The sequence below is a fragment of the Furipterus horrens genome, unplaced genomic scaffold (assembly GCF_987537825.1).
Source record: "Furipterus horrens unplaced genomic scaffold, mFurHor1.1.pri manual_scaffold_17, whole genome shotgun sequence".
Lineage (NCBI taxonomy): Eukaryota > Metazoa > Chordata > Mammalia > Chiroptera > Furipteridae > Furipterus > Furipterus horrens.
In genome coordinates this window covers 94,165,853-94,182,243 of record NW_028327187.1, presented here as the reverse complement: position 1 = coordinate 94,182,243, position 16,391 = coordinate 94,165,853, and the positions used below count along the sequence as shown (strand labels likewise).

The following is a 16,391-nucleotide window of genomic DNA, read 5'->3' as shown; positions in this document are numbered from 1 at the left end:
GGATAAAGTCTGGGGAGATAAGCACGCAAAAGAGTGAAAGGGTAGAGAGCATCCAAGGGGGCTCCAGGGAAAGGTGTGGTGCCCCAGGGGCTGACTAGCTAGACCTGGCCAAGCTGGGCTTTTTCGACAGTGAGTGTGGAAGTGCACAGAGGGATCTCTACGACTTCTCTTCCACTGTTTATAAACAGCAAGTGTAGAAAAAAGCTCTAGCCCAGAACCCTGAACACTTACTTGATCTTCGGGACCGAAGCGGTGGAGGCCCCGCCCCTCCGTTGCCTACCCAGCCTGGTACGGCCCCTCTCCTAACTCCGCCCCTGCCCCGCCCCGGCCCCGCCCAGGACCTGCCCCCGCCGCGTCCCACCGCCCTACCTTACGGCGCTTGGCTCCGGGCTCCAACTGGGTTCGGTGGCTTTGGGAGCGCGCAGGCGCGGCTGGTGATACGCTGAGTGTGGAGTAGAGGCGCGGGGTTCGCAGCCGAGGAACGAGGTTCGGGCTGAGCGTCACGAGCGGGCTCAGGGTGTATGCGGGTGGGTGTCCCGGGAGCCTTGGGTCCCGTAAGGAGAAATCGTCCAGACCGGAGGCAGAGGGGTTGGCCGCGCTTCCTGAGAGTGTCCGGCGGCCCCGGCCGCGTGGGAAGCGGACTGCGTGGTGGCGGGAGCGGGTGAGGGTAAGTGTGAGCAGAAAAATTAAAGGATTCTAGAGGCTGAAAGTCCGTACTCAGGCTTGGCGGGACAGCGATGCTTGCCAACTGCAATGGAGGGTGTCCCAGCTTCAAGTTCAGTACCCCCCTCTTGGTGCCCCTGAGCGGTGTGCCGGGCCATCCCTTCCCCCGCGTTGCCGTCACAGACTGCGGAGTTGCCAGGAACGTTCCTCGTCGCGGGGAAGAGGATTTAGGGAACATGGGCTGTCGCCCCAAGCTGTTGCCAAGGAGGGCGTGGTATTCGTGTGACTTTCCTTCATCCAGCCCCAGGGAATGTGTTCCATCTTCTGGTCCATTGTGCTCTTGGATATTTTAACAAAGGCGATGACTGTTTTCTAATCTGTGGCGAGTGACAGTGGGGGCGGATCGGTGGAGGGGGGGGTCGTACGAGGTCGCGGTGTGCTCCTGGGGGGGCGGGGAACCAAGGGGGCTGGCATGGGGAAAGTGGAAGGAAGGGAACGACATTTTTGCCTCATTTTTTTCCCCTTTCTTTCTTATCCACTCATGGTGATCAGTGGGTGGAACAGCCTTGAGAGGGATAGGATTGGAAATTAGTGTGTTCAGATTCTGGCTGCAGCCATTGGTTTTGTAATTGGGCTGTTTATGTCTTCTTTAAGTGTCCCTTCAGGAGAAATGCGAAACTAATGGTATTTAAGAAGAAATAATTGAATGACGGGTGAAGAGGTGGAGTGTCAAACTTAGAGCTAAATTAATCCTTGTGAAAATCATACTATAATATAAATAAAGTCAGACTTTGAAGGATGTGAAGGTGCTAAAGTCAGGGTAAGTGAAAAGTTGATTAGGGTGCTGTTGATTGTTTCAATCAGAGTGGATTATTGGATATGTTTGTGTAGGTGCTGCCAAGTTTGGGGGCAGACTTGTTACAGAGTGGGGGTCCCCCAAAATCCCCAGAGCCTGTGGGTTGGGGGATGGGAAGAAGGGAACAGCTTTTAAGATGCCTTTGCATGACTGGCTGGTTGCTAGTGTCTAGTTATGCAAATGGCTTTGGTTCTTCCAAGGCCCCAAGGAGATGGGAGGGGTTTTGACCATGGAACAGTGTGGAAAGAGCACACAGAGCCTGCACAAGGTTCTGTGAATGGTCAGAACTAGTTACTACACCCACTGCGTCACAGGACGCAGTCAGGGATTTAAAAATAGGTGGCAGACATTTTAGCTAGGAGTATACCATACGGCTTTGAAAGGAAAGTAAGAACTCCATGCAGTTTACAAGGAGGCTGGGAACTCCACGTGGTTCCGAATTAAGAGCTGGAGCGCACCGCAACACAGGCAAAACCTCCCCAGTCAGGCTTGAATGACTGGGAGCTGCTGGTAAAACTGAACTGAGTCTGGGAAGTAGGAAAACTCTACCTCTGACTTTTCTAAAACTAGCCTGGTTTGGTAGGAGGAGGCAAAATCATGTGTTTGAGGGTGTTTTAAAGAAAAGAAGACTTAACGACAGAAGTCTGCCAATAATCTATATAACTTTTAAATAAACAATTCCTTTTCTTTTCAGAAAACTCTGGTATTGAGAGTTATGCTTCTGGCGGTGGGCAGTTGGGCCCCTTATAACTGAAAAGCTCGTGGGTTCTGTTACAATCTGGCGCCCAATATGGGGCTTTAATAATTGCCTGTGCAGGTCAACCCCCTGGGGAGACACCTCCTGAGGGCTCTGGCCGCCTAAATACGCCTGGTGAAAAGAAAACAGACCTGGGAAGGGATTAGAGAAGTAAGATTGGCTGAAAATTTATATCTGAGCATTTCTGAATTATTTCTGAAATAATGTAATCGTGGATGCTAGATTAGTTTGTTCAATTAAGAGTACTCCTGGGAATAATAGAATTATGGATGCCTAAGTGGTATATATGTTTTCTGATTCTTGGGATTTTTCTGTTCATAGCCATTGGCATGTATGTCTGGGTCAATAAAAGCAGTTCTGGGCAAGTCCCTGAGGCCAGCACACTGAAGAGAATTTTGGAAAATTGGGATATGTACTGTTATCCTATGACTAAGAAGATACTGATTTATTACTGTATGTTTTAGATAGTAAGGAAAGGTGGCCTGTGAATGGTTCCCTAAATTACCGTGTCATTAAGCAATTGAAAAGGTACTGCCAGCAATTGGGAAACTGGGAAGAGGTCCATTATGTAAATGCATTTGTAGAGTTGTATAACAAGCCCTTAACAGAGGTAGAGGACCAAGTAATGGTGCAGAGGAAAAAAGTGGTCCCAAAGCTTCTTCCTGATGGCAAAACACAAGAAGAAAGGGAGAATGAGGAAATAGCCCTCATTAACACTCCGAATCTGGGGGACAAAGACTCGCAGACAAAGGGGGCTCTTTTGACACCAAACTGCACCCCAGTGGAGGTGGTTTCCATGACACTGCCCCCTCTGCAGGTGGGAGTGGCTTCCGCAGCACCCACCCCTCTGCAAACTCAAAGGACTTCCCTCCTACCACCCCTTTTGGATATGGCCTCTGGAGTGGCCTCTCAAGTGACCGCAAAGTGGACAGCTCCAACCCTGCAGGAGGAGGAGTAGGTCTCCCCCGCCAGAACCCGCCAAGGAACCCAGTGTAGTCAGGGGGCCTCCCAATTTGAAGCAAGCCAATTAAACCATGTAAGTGCTCCACGATGGGGGATGAGTCACAAAGGTCCCTCCATCATCTTGTGGTTGGTACATACGGATGCCGCCATCTTTGAAGATGCCTCATGTGATGCTGCTGCCATCTTTAAAGAGGACAAAATGGTGGATTAGACATGCCCTTCAAGTGATGTGCTTTGTTTGTAAAATGATGTATGTCTAGACTTTCAGGTCTTTGATGCATGACAGGGTGTTTGCAAGGTCTAAGCTTCAGAAAACTGCAGGGTATTTCTGCAAATCTAGGGAACTTTTAGCTGTGAAATACTGAGTTTGAGCATAGTCCTTCACAGTATGGAAAAGAACCAGGATGGAAAGTGTATTATGGTTAAATCTGAATGGGTAAATATATGGAAAGGTTGTGAAAGTTTTTAAACCTGGGAAGGGGAAGAAACCTCAACTGCTTATGGTCTGACTTTATGGTTACTGTACTGCTGTATCGGTTTTGGCCAATAAGACTGAGGAAGGGTCATCTGTAAACTGGTGAGAGGGCACACCTCTGCCAAGAGAGCAGTCAGTGAACTGATAGGCAAAAAGGGTGCCTCTGTTCTGTTCTGTTCCGGAATTCTCTGCGTTTGTTTTTAGCCAATAAGACCTAGGAAAGGTCGTCTATAAACTGGTTGGGAAAAATGCCTTTGCCACCTGAGACCCAGGAAGGGTCATTCAGGGCTGATGAGTATTTCAGCCTGGGCAAGTGAGTATGTCTCTGTCAAGAGACCAGAACTGCCAAGGGCATGTCTCTCTAGGGAGGCCAGTGGACATACTGTGAGAGAGTGCCTAGCTTTCTGTGTTTTTGAGTTATTGCTCTGTTTATGCTCTGAAAGGAAAATTGAGGTTTCCCAAGAAAAGTTAAAATTTCACATATAGGAAAATGAACAAAAGAAAGTATAAAGCATAGAAATGAAGAAGGTTTGTGAAAAGTATATAGAAGGTTTGTTAGGAGTCTGTGAAAGTTCTGAAAAGAAATTTTATGGTTTTAATAATGAAAGGTATAATGCATGAAAATGCAATTTTGAAGGATGATTTTCCATTACAATGTATATTTTTCTCCCTACCTGATACCTCCAGTATTTGGCATTCTGAAGGAGTATAGAATTCCCTCACTTATCGCGGGTATTACGTTCTAGACCCCCCCACGATAGGTGAAAATCTGCGAAGTAGGAACCTTACATTTATTTTTGTACTTATATATATTTTAAGGTTTTGTAAACCCTTCCCACACATTATAAACCATTCCCAGTCCCTTATTAACCTTTCCCACTCCCTTATTAACCTTTCCACACTTTTATAAACACTGCTTGTATTCTTAAACATATTCTATACTCTTAAACCTATGTAACTTTAACATACGTATACAGTACTGCATAATCCCGCGATATAGCGAAAAATTTGCAATAAATAATTAAATATAATATTGAAAAAATCCCATGATACAGAGGATGCGATAAGTGAACTGCAATATAGAGAGGGACTACTGTAACGGCATTAGGTTTCTTTGAATAAAACTAATAAAACCAGTTGTTAATATAAGCTTTGTTAACCAAGACTTTGACTGGAATGTCATGCCCGAAGGGAGTATGCCTAGGCTCTGGTTGTTACCAGAAAGCCTGGGGGAACTGGAATTGACTTTTGAAGCTAAGAAAAGCCCACGAGATAAAAGGCCTGGTACCTTGGTTGGTTGTGAAGTTCATGGCGGTCTTTCCAGGGAAGGAACGAAGGTTGCTTTCCTGAAAGATGGCTAGAAAGAACCTTAAGGTACAATGGAAAACCTGAAGGACTTGGAAAAAGCAGGTGTTTATATGCAAAGCTGAATGGCAGGTGTGTGGCTCAGCTTCTGTGCCCTGGAGGGCAGACTGAAGGTCAACCTAAAGGTTCCTTGTATAAGTTCCAGCAAAGTGGACCTAAAGATCATATATGATCATTTGCTGCTCTTGTTGTGTTTATGCAAATGAAGAGGATAAATTAAAACTGGACTTAATGCAGTTTCTTTAATGACGAGGGTAATCTGAAGGAGAAAAAATAATGATTCAAGGAAAATCACAATGCTCAGTGGTAAACTATAAACTAGTGCAGCTAACTGTCTTTAAAGTTTATTTTCATTTGAAAGTTAAACCAGGTCTGTGACATCATCAAAGATGCTTAATTTGCAGGCAAGAAGGATCTGTCAAATTCCAGCAAAGGCCTTGCAACTGCATGTCTTCTCAATAAGACAGTCTCACAGATTTAGAGACTGGTTTGTGGGTTATGTTATGTGACTTAACATGTGTGTTCTTTCTTTTTTCATAGGGCATAAGCCTATGATCTCATTACCTGAGTGACTGTCTGTATGTATAGGCCTCACTTAAGAAGCCCACTTGTAGCTATAGCTGGTGAGGTTCAGTGGGTTGAGTGCTGGCCTGCAAACCAAAGAAGCCCACTTGCATCGCCACCTCCAGAGACTCAATGGTTTGGCTGAACTAAGTGGTTGGGTTGGTAAAGTGTGGGGTAGTCCGTGGGCTTCACTTTAAAACTGGTTTCTCTTTTTCTGTCCTAATGACTTGGACAGAAATGGCCCAGAGGTCTGAAGGGAGGAATCTTAAAATATTCTGCTCATCCCACACTAAATATAATGGGCAAAAGGGCTTTGGACAGGTATAATGTGCCTTGCACACCTTCCTCCAAAGAAGCCATTTTTTTCCCTAATGTAGGACATTGAAAAATTAACCCCTGCCTTTTGTCATCTAGTGGTTATGGTTTCAGTGATGGTTTTTAACCCTGTCGCCAAATCTGTTGCCCCAGAATACGACAAGAATGCCAGTTTGTCCAGCAATGCCAGCCCTTGGAAACTGAGCATGTTGCTGCCCAGGAACAGTCAACTGACCTGGAGTCTGCACGATCCTTCCCCACGTGGGAAGGCCACCCTCCCCTCCACCCCTACTCTATTAGGGATTTCTAGACCCAAGGGTACATAGGACGGCAACCTTGTCCGGCTTGAAGCAGCTAGAGAAACATGAGACCTTCACCCTTTGTCCTTTATAAGATTATAAAGGGTCTTAAGTCTGAGAGGGGGGAATTGTTACAGAGTGGGGGTCCCCCAAAATCCCCAGAGCCTGTGGGTTGAGGGATGGGGAGAAGGGAACAACTTTTAAGATGCCTCTGCGTAACTGTGGATGGTAGCTAGTGTCTTACTAATGCAAATGGATTTTGTTCTTTCAAGGCCCCAAGGAGATGGGAGGGGTTTTGACCATGGAACAGTGTGGAAAGAGCATACAGAGCCTGCACAAGGTTCTGTGAATGGTCAGAACCGGATGCAATGCCCACTGCGTCATAGGACACAGTCAGGGATTTAAAAATAGGCAGCAGGCATTTTGGCTGGAGAGGAGAACTCCATGCAGTTTTGAAAGGGAAAGCAGAACTCCAAACGGTTTACAAGGAGGCTGGGAACTCCACGTGGTTCCGAATTAAGAGCTGGAGGGCACAGCTACACAGGCAAAACCTCCCGAATCAGGCTCGAATGATTGGGAGCTGCTGGTAAAACTGAACTGTGTCTGGGAAGTAGGAAAACTCTACCTCTGACTTTTCTAAATCTAGCCTGGTTTGGCAGGGGGAGGCAGAACTATGTGTTTGTGGGTGTTTTAAAGAAAATAAGACTTAACGGCAGAAATCCTCAAATAATCTAAATCTGTATAACCTTTAAATAAACAATTCTTTTTCTTTTCAGAAAACTCTGGTATTGAGAGTTATGCTTCTGGCGGTGGGCAGTTGGGCCCCTCATAACTGAAAAGCTTGTGGGTTCTGTTATAGACTCACTTTAGAACCCTTAAGAATGATACTAGGAATATAAAGCACTAGGGCAAATGTTGCAATATTTGATAAGTTTCCATGGCTTTCATTTTCAAACTTAGGATCTTTATAAAAAATAATATATGTTCTCAATCATGGATGTTGATTTTATACTCATTTGTTTAACTTCACTACAACAAAAACTGAACTTCCTCCTCCTCCACTCTTTTCCCTTGATTGTGAATTCTGTTTTATAAACATTTACTTTCAGATCCGAAGTGTATTTAAAGGCATATTTCCCCCAACCCAAGCATGAAGTGAACAGGTTTCTGTGCTTGCAAAGCAGAGAACATATTCTGGCTGTTAGTAACTTCTGTTTTTTACCCATCACTTAGTTTATCCCTTCTCCACCTAAATATAAAAGCCCTTTTTCTTCATGTTACTTTTTTACTAAAGTTCTACATTCTCTGTGGTTATTAGACTCACTGAAGAAACCCATTCCAAACCACTGTGATTATAGCTTCCTTCTTAAAAGTTACCTCACCTAGACTTCTGATTTCTGGATTTTCCTTTAATTCTTTGACCAGTCAACCTTAGTCATTTCCACTGAGTCGTCTTCTTAGGGTTCTGTCTGAGACTTGCCCACCTTATGCAAGAGACAATAATATGGTGGTCAAGGGCATGGAATTTGGAGGCAACATATTAAACTTCTTTCTCTAAGTGTCAAGTTTCCTCATCTGTTAAATAGTAATTATAATACTTATCTGATAACTGAGTAAGGTATATTAATAGCTCATCATAATATCTAAGTATGCTGTCATAATACATAAAAATGGTAGCTATTTTTTTTTGCCGTGTTTCTTGTAAGAAACTATTTCAGTCGCAATTAACTTCAAAATGTGGATGTATTGACACCACCTACCCTGTTAAAGCTCCAGTCCTATATTTGTAGATTTCACCCATATATCTTCAACAAGTGGCTTAGCAGGGCAGTTTTCAGACATCAGTTTCTGGGCTCCACCTCCCAGAATTTCTGATGTCTTGGGTGACCCCTGAGAATTTTCATTTCTAACAAGTTTCCAAATGATAGCTGCTCGCCCTTGGATCACATAGTGTCACTGACCAAATGGCATTCAGACAAGTTGGCAGGGAGAAAGGGAGAGGAGAACAAAAGACCAGAAAGTTATCCAAGTTAAGAGAAGAGTGTGTTTAAACCTGATCGTATCAGATATCATGTAAAATTTGGAAAGGCTAGGTCTAAGAGAACACAGTTGGATTTAGTGACCAGGAGCCTTTTTGTTTGTTTTTGGTGTGTGTGAGGTGCAGAGCATTGATTTAATTATACACCCCATTTGGTGGGATAGTAACATTAATATGACTAGAAAAACATATGACCGATATTTGAAATAATGATTCTTAATCTGGGGTGTGCTTGAAACTCTCTTAGGGAGCTCTTTTCACCAACATAATTATATTTAGTGTCCCTCCCCCTATTATAAACCCATTAAGCAGAATTTCAGAGTGTAGAACCTGGTCATGAAAACGTTCCAGGACATTTTGATGGGCATCCTGGTTAAGAACCAGTTCTTTAGCAATGGTGGTCAGGTAGTGGATGTAGAAAAAAGAAACTAATCTGTGTCTTCTCTTTTTTTCTTAGCTTGGCTAGAGGGTTATCAATTTTTTAGATCTTTTCAAAGAATCAGGTTTTGGTTTTGTTGGTTTTCTCTGTTCATTACTTGTTTTCAATTTCTCTGATATCTGCTTTAATTTTTATTTTTTCTTTTGATTACTTTGAATTAAATTTGCTCTTCTGTTTCTAGTTTTCTAAGGTGAAAACTTAGATTGTTGATTTTAGATTTTCCTTTTCATATTAGATGCAGTGCTATAAATTTCCTTCTAAGCACTACTTTCACTGCATCCCTCAATATTTGACATATTGTATTTTCATTTAGTTCAAAATATTTTAAAATTTCTCTTGAGTTCTTCGACTCAAGTGTCAATTAGAAGTGAGTTGTTTAATTGCCATGTATTTTGAGATTTTTTAGTTATCCTGCTGTGTTATTGATTTCTAGCTTCATTGTTGCCTGCTCCAGCCATTGTGTGATTTCTATTTAAGGTGTGTTTTATGTCCCAGAATATGCTCTATCTTTGTACATATTCAATTGAGCTAGAGAAAAATATGAATTCTGCTCTTGTTGGTTAGAGTAGTCTATAAATACTAATTATAATCAATTGCTTGATGGTGCTGTTGATTTCAACTATGTACTTACTGAATTTATGCCTGCTGGATCGGTGCATTTCTATTAGAGTGGTGTTAAAGTCTACAGCTATAAGGTGATTTATCTTTTATTCCTTGTACTTCTATCAGTTTTTGCCTCCTATACATATTTGGAGGCTTGGTATGTGCACACACATTAAGGATAATTATGTCTGCTTGGAGAATTGACTCCTTTAGGGAAGTCAGATGTAGTTCTTATCTTTATTCCTGTATAGATAAAGGTGTCCCCACCCTGGAGTTTTTCAAGATTTATCTTTTTGTTTGTTTGTTTGTTTGTTTGTTTGTTTTTACATTTATTCTGCTTTCTCTTCTCTGAGCTTCCTGGGTCTATGGTATGTTACCTGATATTTATTGGGGAAATTTTCAGTTATTATTGCTTTAAATATTGCTTCTTTTCCTTTCCCTGTTTCCGCTTTCTGGTATTCTCATTATAGATACATTATACCTTTTGTAGTTGTCCAACAGTTCATGGATATTGTTTTGCCTTTTCAGTTTTGGTAATTTCTAGTGTCGTATCTTCAGGCTTAGAGATTCTTTCCACAGCCATGTCCAATCTACTAATGACCACTTCAAAGGACATTTATTTGTTATAGCATTTTTGATTGGTAGCATTTCCTTTTGATTCATTTTTACAATTTTCATTTCTCTGCTTATATTATGTCTGTTTTTACATGTTGTTTACTTTTTCCATTAAAGCCCATAGCATACTAATCCTAATATTTTTATATTCCTGATCTGATAATTTCAACATTTCTGTTCTCTATGACTCTGGTTCTGATGTTTGTTCAGTCTCTTCAAATTGTGTTTTTTGCCTTTTTGTATGTCTTGCAATTTTTTGTTGAATACTGAATATGATGTACTGGGTAAAAGGAACTGCAGTAATGTTGTAGTAAGGTGCAGAGGTAGGGGAATATTCTGTAGTCCTGTGATTTTGTCTCAGTGTTTGGTGAACCTTTGGCCCTGGACTGTGAACTTTACCAATGCTTCTCATTCCCACCCCCCCCCCACTGCAAGTGATACATGATGCCTAGAGGGGGGCGGGAGTTGTATATTTCACTTCTCAGGGGTATATTAAGGCTATGATATTACCCTAACTTTTTATGCTCTGGTAAAATAGTTTCTCCTGGCAGCAGTCCTTGTTTAAAAAGAACAGAATGTACTAGTGTATTTCAAAATGGTTCATTTCCCTCTTCCCATACCAGAAGCAGGCGGGGATTTTTCTTTAATATTTAATGTGAGAAGTAGGTACACCTCCGGAAGGTAAATCTCACAAAAGTGTAGGCCTCCCATGTCTGGGTCCAGCTGAAGAGTTTAACTCTGACTTGTGTTAACTGCTTCAGCAATAAATCAATTACAGTTCAAGTTTTTCTGCCTTGGCACTGGTTCTCTCAGAGGTTTCTGCTCATGGGGTTCTGCTTGGTCAAGCTGTGATTCTTCGTATCTGCATGTCTGTCTCCAGTTTTGGGGGGCAGGGTTCGCCCCGTGAATTCACTTCTCTGATGGATTTACGATGAGTTGTTTTGTCAGCTTGTCAGCTATTTACTTGTTAGTTGAGAGTTGCAATTTCTAAGCTCCTTACATGCCATATTGGAAACCTGAAGTCCCTCCTTGCTTTTCTTGAGACAGTATCACCTAACTGTTCCTAAATATATTATTTTTTTTGCCTGTTTTGAACTTTATATAAATGGGATCATCCATATACACATATTTCCTTTGCTCATCATTACATTTGAGGAATAAATCCATTAGTTTGATACTTCTCAAACAGTGGTGTGCACATGCATCCCCTGGGGACCCAGATTTAGGAGGTCTGGGGTGGAACATGAGATTCTGCCTTTCTAACAAGTTCCCATATGATGCTCATGTTGTCTTTCTGTGGACAGTACTTGGAGTAATAATAATAAGGTGTTAGTTCATTCCATTTTCAACTGTTTAAAATGTTTTAGACACTAGGTAATTTACTGTATGAGTTTTCTCCTGGAAGAGGAAAAATATGGAAAATAGTTTTTTAATTGTCAAGTATAATTTTTCAGAATTGGGAGCTAGGAAGAAACAAGTTATTTCATATTTTAAATGGATATTGTCATCAATATAGTAACTTGAAGATAGTATTTGAATAAAATATTAGCAATATAGTCCTGTAAAATTTCTCACATTGCATGTTTCATTGTAGATAAGGGTTTCTCAACTCTATTCTGTACAGGTAGTTTTTAGGTAAAGCAAAATTAAAAGGGACAAATTGGTGCATGAGTGTGCTCACCTAGATATGTATGGGGGTAATAGACAAGATATAAAGCTTTCTTTTAGGGCTTTTGACAGGAAATAAGTGCAGTGCTTGGTTTAGATTTTTTTCCCTATTCACAGTGCTTGTAGGACAGCCTCTTGCTATTGCAACACCTTTCCACAGAAATAATATTGTCAGTGCAAGTTGACTTTTAGAGTCTCCTAAGGAAATGGCTTTATGCAATACATGTCAAGCTTTATTTAACTCAGCATTCATTGAACACCTTTGCTGTTTAAGTGGTGTGTGTACTAGCTTTACCCCTTTTAAAGTAGAAACATAAATAGTTCTCGAGAATGTTATTAAGCACAATGAAGTGAGAGTCAGTGTCACAAGACAGGGATAATCAGAGCTCTTAAAAACACTCAACGGTTGTCTTTCTCCATTGTTGAGTAGTTGTAGCTGATATATACTTATTTTCAAGCTCATTTACATACTGATGAAGAATTTTTATATTTTTAAATTGATTTTTCAATTACAGTTGATGTACAATGTCATATTAGTTTCAAGTGTATACAGTATAAGTGTTTAGGCATTTATATACCTTACAAAGTGCTCATCCCAGGGTCATTCAGAATAACAACATTCTCAACAACAATTTTTTTTTTACAGTTTATTTTCTATTTTATTCTGTATTGGTTTTAGTGTTGACGAATTTTTTATTATCTTCTTGAAAGATTTGGCAATTAAATGGGCCAGAATTTGAATAAGGATTTGAACTTTTTAGGTACATTTTACAGTGTCTCAGAATTTGGAACCTAGTATTTCTTTAGGAAAATCTGTTGTATTTTACATTCCTGACTTGGACTAAGTTCCTTGTGTTCTATTTTTTCCCCTTCTTTTAAAACTGTGTCTTTAGAAGATATGTGTTATTTTCTGGAGTTCTAGGTAACCAAACTCCTCCATTTGAGTGACAAAGCCTTGTTCTTCAAAGCACTGTATGTTCTGTGTATCTGCTCCAGTCTCTTCAGTGTGCCTTTTCTTTGTGGTCTGGTTTCTGATGTTATGCATTCCAATTTTGTAAGAAAAAAAAAATCTGTATGACTAACTTGCCACAGTAATCCTCTCTGACATGCTTGCTTCAGGGAGAAAGCTGGCAAAGTTAGAAACATATAACTAGTTTTAAAATTTGCTCTCACTGCAAAAAGAAAGTTAATGGAACATATTCCTAGTTGTTTTCTCTGTGTTAGTATTAGTCATGGTACCAGAGTAATGATTTTGGCAACAATACATTTACTTTGCTATGTAATTATCATAACTTCAGTATCTCACTCACTTTTTCCCTAGGATTTACCATGAAAATAATTTTACGTACAGAAGTGAAAAAGAAATTTTCTTTAAGCTCATGAACAGTCTTAAATGCAAATGTTTTTGTTGTAATAATATGAATTACATTGCAAAAATCATGTGCTTTGAATTTTAAAGTATTGTTTAAATGAAAATGTAGACATTAATATTTATTATTAGCAGTTACTTTATATTTCTTTCTCTAAACTATGAATATTCACCCAGTTTGTAGAATTGACCTTTGCAAAGTTTTGAATAGTCCATTACCATTGCTATTGTCTAAGTTCAGGATTTATTGCTTGTTTCTTCCCACTATAATCATGTCTTTTTTTGTGGTCTCTCCAGTTATTTATTACCAGTCTGTAACCCAGATCTGCTCATCTACAGATACTGAACTTTTCAGGCACTACCCTTCATAGTGCTTCTAGAAAGCCCCATCCACCTCTATGGACCTATCTACTTTCTCAAAGGTTATATATGCCTAACCTTTCTGAGTTGGCTTCTGCTTTTTTTGTTTGTGTTCCTCATTTGCACTGCAGTTCTTAATGGTTTAATTGGGGCTAGCTGTCTGCCAGATTCTCAGCCTCATTAGCCAGGAGTCAGAGTATCTATCTATATTGTCTTTATCTACTTCATCTCTGCCTGGTTCCCAGCACCAGGAATCAGGATGCTGAATATTCCTGGACTCCTCGTCACTAGAGGGGGTGGACCTTAGTCTACTTCATCAGGACTGATACCAGGAAGAGGAGAGCAGAGCCCTCAGAAGGCCAGGAAGGGGACTGTGGAAAATTCTATGTGGAATATGGTTTTATTTTTTCTCTGAAATCCAAATCCGCTCTTGGCAGATATTTTTCTTTCATTATCTTTATTACTCTGTATGGTATGTGACATTTATCCCCACTTTATAAGGAGGACATTACAGAGAGGTTAAATACCCTAGGTCACTTTGGGGTATGTGGTGGAGCTGGAATTCTAATCTAGGTCTTTCTGACACTAAATCTTGGAGCTTTTTTTAAGGAGGCCCCATTGACTAAAACATGCTTTGGGGCTGCCTCTCCCTATTCTCCATTTTATACAGTAAACACAGTGAAATTCTGTGTTTTAAGAAGATAAAGTATGTATTGAATACTTACTATGTGTGCATTTTCAAGCATCACCCATGGTCTAGCAAACATTAAATGCTTAATGAATGTGGAAGGAAGGAAGGGGAGGATATCATGTAAATTAGTAAGGGTAATCTCTCTGTGCTTAATACAGTGGCAGGCATATGGTAGGTGCTTAAAAATATTTGTTGAATTGATGAGATTATGCATTCAAATATCATTGAATTAGATTATCCACTGTACTGTTATATTAAAACAAAATGATAAACAAGTATTTGAGTCATAGATCTAGTCTTCTAGTGAAGAAAAGATGTTTATTTTTGTTTGTTTGTTTTTTAAATTTAACAAGGTTATTTTATTTTATTTATCTGTTTTTAGAGAGAGGGGGAAGGAGAAAGAAAGGGAGGGAAACATGAATGTGCAGTTGCCTCTCATGCACCCCCAACTGGGGACTTGACGTGCCACCTAGTCATGTGCCCTGACTGGGAATTGAACCAGCGACAGTTGGTTCACAGGCTGACACTCAATCCACTGAGCCACAGCAGCCAGGGGAAAAGATGGTTTTTAATGGATGCTTTTTCCTTTGGATTCCCCCAAAGAATAATTGATATCATATGATGAACTCTACATCAAGAAGGCTTCATTTACCCGCTTCATCTTACTGGACCTTTTTCTCATTCACTCCCTAAAACACCTTCCTTGACTTCTGCCAAATCTCTGGATAATGCTGTTCATTTCAATGACTTCAGTTTCATTCTACACACTAACAATTCCCATAGCTTTATCCGGTCATAATTTTTCCTTGAAGATCCAGGGGCCTATAAATGACTGTCCACCTTAAACTAAAATATCATAAACAGAACTTCTCTCTCTGCCCACTACCATATATATATATATATATATATATATATATATATATATATATATATATATATATATCTGCTGCTGCTGCTTTGTGTCTCATATTGTGAAAGGGGAGGGAAGATCTGTATTCGGAATGAAGACCTTGGGATTAGAAGCAGCCTGAATATAAGCATGAACGTGACCATATGGGGTTCTCTTAGCCACTTTGTTGGAGAACTCACAGTCCTCATCCTAGAGTTTAAGGCCCCTAAATTGTGAGGTTTACAGTAGTCCGCATCACCCCCTCCAAAGGAGTTTTTGTCTTTCAGTGCTTTGCTGTGTCAGCTGACATTCTACTGCTACTTACTGATGCCAGAAGGGATGGCAGGGGAGAGAGCCCCCTTTCTCATTACCTCCTTTTCTCAAACATCACATATGAGAGAATATATTCTGATTAGCACCTATAACAAGTCTCATTCTAAATTTTATCTAAAATATAAATCTTTGGGATTAAAATCTTACTTTTCATATAACATTTAATTGGCTACAATAATCGTAAAACTTAGTAAATTACTTTGAGAGTTTATATTATACTATAGGGCTAGCTTATCCCTGTGTCTATCTGTAGCCCTTAATTAGTGAAGACAGTTTATATTATCTTGAATTTTCATTGCAGTTTCACATTTGTAGAACTCTCAAGGTTTTTGTGGAACCCTTCCCCATACTGTTTCTTCCCTAGATGGACAATAGGGTATAAGTTGTTTTGTGTGTTTTTCTTTTCTGTTACTTCCTGTCCTCACAGAGGGCCTGTCCGGTAATACTGTACTCTTACCTACTTTTCGGGCCTCTCCATGGTTTCCTCTTTTTGTGCTATAGTTACTGGACTTAACTGATAATAGTATGTTTTTTCCTGTTATATTACTACAGTGGTATGTGGTTTTTCTTCTTTTTTCCATCATCACACACTGTGCCTTAAGCCAGATGTTGTCTCTGTATAATTCTGGCAAAGTAATCTTAAGCATTCCTTTCCTATATTTAAACATATTAAAGAGAAATTTATAACTGGTATTTCATTCTTTTTATTTCAAAAATGTTTTATGTAACTCCTTATGTAGTACTGATGGAATCTATTTAGATGACCCAAAGTTAATGCACTTCTCGTCTCCATTTTTCATAGGTAAATCTTAGTTGCTGTATTATCGTTCATTGCCTGTTTTTATCAGTGTTTGAAGAAATAGAGTTCAAACTCAGTTTGTTGTAGGTTCCCCAGCTAGCCAGGACTAAGGCAGACTGTCTCAGACAGCTCTGATACAGGTTTGTTTACAGCCTAAAGTTCTACTACTGTCTGGGGTAGATGTTTCTGATTATAGTGCACTGGTTCTTTTAGAACTATATAGCCTTTCACCTGACCTCACTCTATTTGACTGGAAGCAGCAGCATTAATTCCAGGGATTATTATCAGACCCTTTTGTAAGACCAAAGGTGAGTGGTTAGGGAAGTTATG

At 40.3% G+C, this 16,391-nt stretch overlaps 1 protein-coding gene across 2 annotated transcripts in view; it reads left to right on the top strand.

Annotated features, from left to right (window-relative positions):
• The first annotated feature begins 364 nt into the window (after window positions 1-364).
• The window catches only part of PRRG1 (proline rich and Gla domain 1), a 101,955-nt gene continuing 85,928 nt past the window's right edge, over window positions 365-16,391 (top strand). The window contains exon 1 of one of the 2 annotated variants that reach the window (XM_090264355.1): window positions 365-486. The gene's annotated coding sequence lies outside the window, so the exon portion shown is untranslated. Of the gene's footprint in view, window positions 668-16,391 lie in introns of both variants that reach the window. The other variant, XM_090264354.1, reaches the window with a different exon arrangement.